Below are 6,262 nucleotides of genomic sequence, written 5' to 3'. Positions count from 1 at the left end.
CTTTTTAATTATTATTTTAAAAACATTTAAAATAAACAAAACATCATTATTGAGCCTAGGTGCCCGAACCGCCGGCCAATGACCTGCTTCATTCTTTCATTTGAATCTTGCCTGGGCATGATTTGCTCAAATTAAATTGAATAGAATAAAACAATAACATTTAAGTAATATTATTATATATATTTATATATTATATATATAATTATATCATGTCTCCCGAGTAAATGCACATGGGCAGGTTATACACCTCCGACAACAAAGCCAAATAGTAATAATGGAGAGGAGACCATGCAACAGGTGGTTAGGTAAGAGAGAGGGGGGAAAAGATTAAGAGGTTGTGAGGGACAGCCAGAGGGGAGTGTGAGATGAGATGAGAATAAAGGAGAGAAGTGAGGTGGAGGAGTAGTGTAAGTGGGGATGAAAAGAGAGCTACATATAATAATATGGACAGACTGCTACCAGGGGACAGGACTGTGAACAGTAAATGACAATGTCTCACAAGCAGAACTTAATATCCACTTTTTTGTCTTCCCTTATGTCTATCTCCAAGCTGTATTTCTTTCTTTCTTTCTTTCTCTTTCTTTCTTTCTTTCTTGCTTGCTCTCCCTCTTTCTACCCAAACAACCAAGTCCCTCCCCCCATAGTTTCTTTTTTTCTGTTTTAGACTGAACTAAAGAAAGCAGCCTATTTATAGCATTTGCTGTAAATACACATTGGTTATATTTATCCACTATGGCTCACTCTATTTTTGTGCGCCATGACATTCGTGCCATTGTAAAACAGGCTGTCCCATCCCAAAACAACAAAATAACAGAGTCATTTCAGAGTCACCAAGGTTCTTCCTTTGTGCACGCATGCAGGCACGTGCACTCTCTCTCTCTCTCTCTCTCACACACACACACACATACGCACGCACACACCTTGGGAAATTTAAAAAGGCATGCGTTCATCATGTCTATCAGGCATTTCAGAATGTCAAATATACCTATTTGACTATGAATGCAGGATGCTTGTCACTTGAAATGTAGCGGTTCTGCTGGTGTCTGATGAAAAACCTCATATTCCCCCAAAACAACTTTAAGTATCAAGGTTAATTAGGTTTCGAGAGCCTGTAAGGCTTCGAAAGCTATTACATCTCTACACTTTCATTATTATTATTCTTCCGCCGGTTTTGCCAGTTCTGGCCTAACCGCGTGGTCACTTTTTATGAAATTCGGCAATATGGTAGAGGGCTATGCCAAACGGCGAAAACCCGAAACTCACAAACATTGGCCAAAGGGTGGCGCTGTAGCACTCAATTGAAATATGCCAACTTTGAACAGGTACAACTCATGCCCTGTTTGACCCACAGCCATGAAACTTCGATGCACACATGCGTCTCCTCATGCCTAACAACTTTCACACTCTGACTTTTGACCTCTGACCTTTAGATCTCCCACCATTTCGAATTCTATGAAAAGCAGTAAAAAGCAGTAAAAAAATCACTTCTCCTGGGATTTATGAGCAATCTGTACGAAACTGTATACACATGAACTTTGGACCAATGCCGACAAACGTAACTTAGCGGATTTTCCATAAGTGAAAACGTTAAGCTTTTATAAGCCAATGAAAATTGCAGCTTTTTTTAAATTATTCATCTGCCCCTAACACATACATGCAGACTCACATTTGTTTGACACTTTGCAATATTGTAGAGGGTCCTTCCAAGTATCACTGAAACCAATCTTACTCCAATTGGTCAAAGGGGGGCGCTATAGCAATTTTTTGAAAATGCAAACTTTAAACAGGCAAAAGTCATGCCTCGTTTGGCCGACAGCCGTTAAACCTGCTTACACATGTGCCTTGACTCATGAGGAACACATGTATCACTTTGACCAGTAAGCTCTGCCCTTAGATTGTCTGCAATTTTGAGCAGTTTGAAAAACATTTAAATCCAGGATTTCTGAGCAATTTGCGTGAAAGTGTGTCATGTGTTTGAACTCCCTTTTCACTGGTTCAGGTGTGTAGGTTCAATAGCTTGATAGCTTAATCATCTGCCTTGAAACCACAGGGTTGCTGGTTCGAATCCCACCTCAGGTAGACTTCATTATAATTGCATTGCACACAACATGACTGTATCAATGAGGAACATATCTATCACTTTGACCAGTAAGCTCCGCCCTTAGATTGTCTGCAATTTTGAGCAGTTTGAAAAACATTTAAATCCAGCATTTCTGAGCAATTTGCGTGAAAGTGTGTCATGTGTGTGAACTCCTTTTTCATCAGTTCGGGTCTGTTGGCCCAATGGCTTAATCATCTGCCTTGATACCACAGGGTCGCTGGTTCAAATCTCACCTCATGCAGACCTCAACTCAATTGCATTGCACACAACATGACTGTATCAATGCATGTGCAATTGTTAAAGATAACGAGAAATGCATACTTGAAAGTAGTTATTTTCAATGTATGACGTAATTCATTTGCCCTTTTGTTTTGTGTTGTTGGATTCTCCTTTCTCACTATCTGATGCTGTCGATTCAATAGCTCCACCAGTAGAGTGTGAGCCTCATGTGCCGAAGGTCCCTGGTTCAAATCCCACTGATTACAGTTTACATTTATATTGCATTATACAAAACATGACCCTGTTAATTCAGACATGTGCAATTTTTAAACAATAACATGAAATGCTTTTTTGAGAGTAGTTGTTTTTTATGTATGACATACTTTCTTGTGAAAATAGCCGATCTACAATCTCACAACTTTTCAGATAGCAACGCGTTGTGAGCTTGTAGGTCGACTATTTTCACTAGTTTCCAGTCCGAGGAGACAAAAAAAAAAACTTTATTGGTAAATGTTTTGTGAACCAGTGATCTACAGTAGTTAGCGAAATAGAGGCTTGGTTCATAATGGACGGAAAAACCTATAGATATCAACAGACACCATCAGGGAGGCCATATCTCTAGCTCAATGAGAAGAGAGGCAGCCTGTGAATCCATAGGTCGCTGGTTCGATCCCTGTCCCCAACAATGCGTTGAGGTGATCATCATTTGGAATTCCCCCTATTCCCATGGATTGGATCCACCCCTCTCACTCATCACCAATCACACCTGCCACATGCACAGTACAATTTTTAGGTACTTTTACTTTACTACTCTACTCTACTACAATTACAGCAGATGACAGCTTTAGTTACTTGTTACTTTGCAGATGTAATTATTAATACAACACCTACAGTAACCACATACAGCCGATCTACAATGTGACGCGTTATGAGCTTGTATGTATATAATAAGCAACCCATGCTGTATGATAACTTACCACATATGAAATCCAATTCTGTCTATCCAATGGCTCAGTCTGTACTGTGGCCATAGCTGAGTGGTTAGTGAGCCCACCTAAGGAGCCAGAGGCCCTGGTTGCCCCAGGTACGATTCCAGGCCAGGCCAGCAAATGCGTCGATGAAATGAAATTTGTCCCTGAGCTAGACTCTTAACCCCTAATTGCTCACAGGCCCTCATTGGAAACAAGACCGCAAGGACTTTCATGAACGGACCTGGAATTATCCTTATCCTTTACACTGTCTACCCACAAGTCTATAGGTCCCTGGTTCAAACCTCAATTTAACCGGTCCAAATATAATTTACTGAACAAAAATCATGACTTTGTTAATTAATGCATGTTCACTTTCTTCTCTCTCGCTCTCTCTCTTACTGCCTCTCTTTCTCACTGCCTCTCTCTCTCTCTCCCTCTCTCTCTCTCTTTCTCTCTCTCTCTCTCTCTCTCTCTCTCTCTCTCTCTCTCTCTCTCTCTCTCTCTCTCTCTCTCTCTCTCTCTCTCTCTCTCTCTCTCTCTCTCTCTCTCTCTCTCTCTCTCTCTCTCTCTCTCTCTCTCTCTCTCTCTCTCTCTCTCTCTCTCTCTCTCTCTCTCTCTCTCTCTCTCTCTCTCTCTCTCTCTGTCACTGTCTGTCTGTCTGCCAGTCTGCCACTCTGTCACTGTCTGTCTGTCTGCCAGTCTGCCACTCTGTCACTGTCTGTCTGTCTGTCTGTCTGTCTGTCTGCCAGTCTGCCAGTCTGCCACTCTGTCACTCTGTCACAGTCTGTCTGTCTGCCAGTCTGCCACTCTGTCACTGTCTGTCTGTCTGTCTGTCTGCCAGTCTGCCACTCTGTCACTGTCTGTCTGTCTGCCAGTCTGCCACTCTGTCACTGTCTGTCTGTCTGCCAGTCTGCCAGTCTGCCACAGTCTGTCTGTCTGCCAGTCTGCCACTCTGTCACTGTCTGTCTGTCTGTCTGCCAGTCTGCCACTCTGCCACTCTGTCACAGTCTGTCTGTTTGTCTGTCTGCCACTCTGTCACAGTCTGCCAGTCTGCCAGTCTGTCACAGTCTGCCAGTCTGCCACTCTGTCACTGTCTGTCTGTCTGCCAGTCTGCCAGTCTGCCACAGTCTGTCTGTCTGCCAGTCTGCCAGTCTGCCACAGTCTGTCACAGTCTGCCAGTCTGCCAGTCTGCCACTCTGTCACAGTCTGCCAGTCTGCCACTCTGTCAAAGTCTGCCAGTCTGCCAGTCTGCCACTCTGTCACAGTCTGCCAGTCTGCCATTATTCTCGAAACCGCTCATTGCTGCTTGCAGCTATATTTATTATTGTTTTCTCATTAGGATTTTCAAATTGCCACAGACCTACATGTATTTTGAGATGGGTTTCTAAATGGCTTACAAAAAAGTCCAGGGCACTTGTTTCCATTGTAGTCCTATCTGGTGTACACCTTTATCCAAGAGTACAAACAATCAGTCCAGGACCTGTGGATTTGATTCCCGGCGGGCCGGACCATTTGCTGCGTGTCATTCCCCTACTCTCTCTCCACTGTCACTATCAAATAAAGACTTTTTCCTGGCCTGTTCGATCATATGCCTGATTGTCTGGGGGAGGAAGCTATTCAGCAATCCTGTCTAACATTAGTCCTTCAGCAGGAACTCTACCTGTGTGTGGGTTTATCAACAGCATGGAGGTTGAGGGGACTTGGAGAGCATTTGAGCAGGAGAGAGAACAAGGGCAGAGAAGGTCTGTCAAAACCACGGCCGTGAGAGAGGAAAGAGGCCTGAGCAGGGAGCAAACCCAAGGGAGGAGGCCTCAGAGGGGGGTTGACTGTCTGTTTGTCTCCCTACTGTTGGAGGGGACCACACCCAGACCTTCACCACACCACACGCACGCACACACTGTACACACACACACACACACACACACACACACACACACACACACACACACAGAGGAAGCTGATCTGTCAGCCTGCCAACGAGGGTTTCCTGTGGTTGAGGTCGACGACCAACACTCGGCTGCAAACGCTTCTGTTCTTTTCCTTTTTTTCTGTCCTCCGTTTTTTTCTCTCCTCGTTTCCTCTCCTTTCTCACTCGTATTTTACACAGTTTCCTCTATCCTTTCCTGTCCTCTTTCCTTCATTGTATCATCTCGTCATGCATGGTCTCCTCACATCTGTCTTCTGCTATCTCTCTCTCTCTCTACCTCCACATGTTCTCTCCTCTCCCGTTTCCTGACCAACTCCTTTCCTCTCATCCACTTCCTTAATTCCTTAATTCCTAAATCCTCCATCCTCATCTTCCTCCACAACACAGCGAGCACAACCCTCCACATGTTATTGTTATGATCTGAAGGAGTTGAGTGTACCCATGTGTGTGTGTGTGTGTGTGTGTGTGTGTGTGTGTGTGTGTGTGTGTGTGTGTGTGTGTGTGTGTGTGTGTGCCCCACCCTTGTCCTCCCCTCCCCACATACAACCCCCCTCACCCGCTCCCAACACCACAACACAACTACCCCTCAAACAAACACAAGGCCACATCCCTCTTTTGGCCTGGTCGAGTCTCTTCTCAAGTTGTGCTGCCTCTGGGTGATGGGGAAAGACAAGGAGTGCTCACATTCAGAGAAAAGGGCTCTCTAGCCTTTGATTCCGTCACCGATTCAACAGCCTCTCCATCAGCGCACAAATCTAATGGAGAGTATAGAAACATGGGACATAGAATCACCAATGCGGCTGCAATGGTGATGCGGCTGCATTGGTTTCTGGAACGTTTCAAAGTTTCATCAGAGTCTGTGATACAGGAATTATGCCATGATATCCCAAGCCACTTACATATACTGCTCAAGCCTCCAGTATGTCATTGGATGTTATACCGCCCCCCCCCCCCACACACACACACACACACACACACACACACACACACACTTTCCTGCTCTGCCTATAGACACAAACTCTTTCTTTCTTTCACTCACACAAA

Source organism: Gymnoscopelus microlampas, assembly GCF_963454915.1.
Source record: "Gymnoscopelus microlampas genome assembly, chromosome: 1".
NCBI classification, from domain to species: domain Eukaryota; kingdom Metazoa; phylum Chordata; class Actinopteri; order Myctophiformes; family Myctophidae; genus Gymnoscopelus; species Gymnoscopelus microlampas.
Note: the sequence above shows the minus strand (reverse complement) of the source record.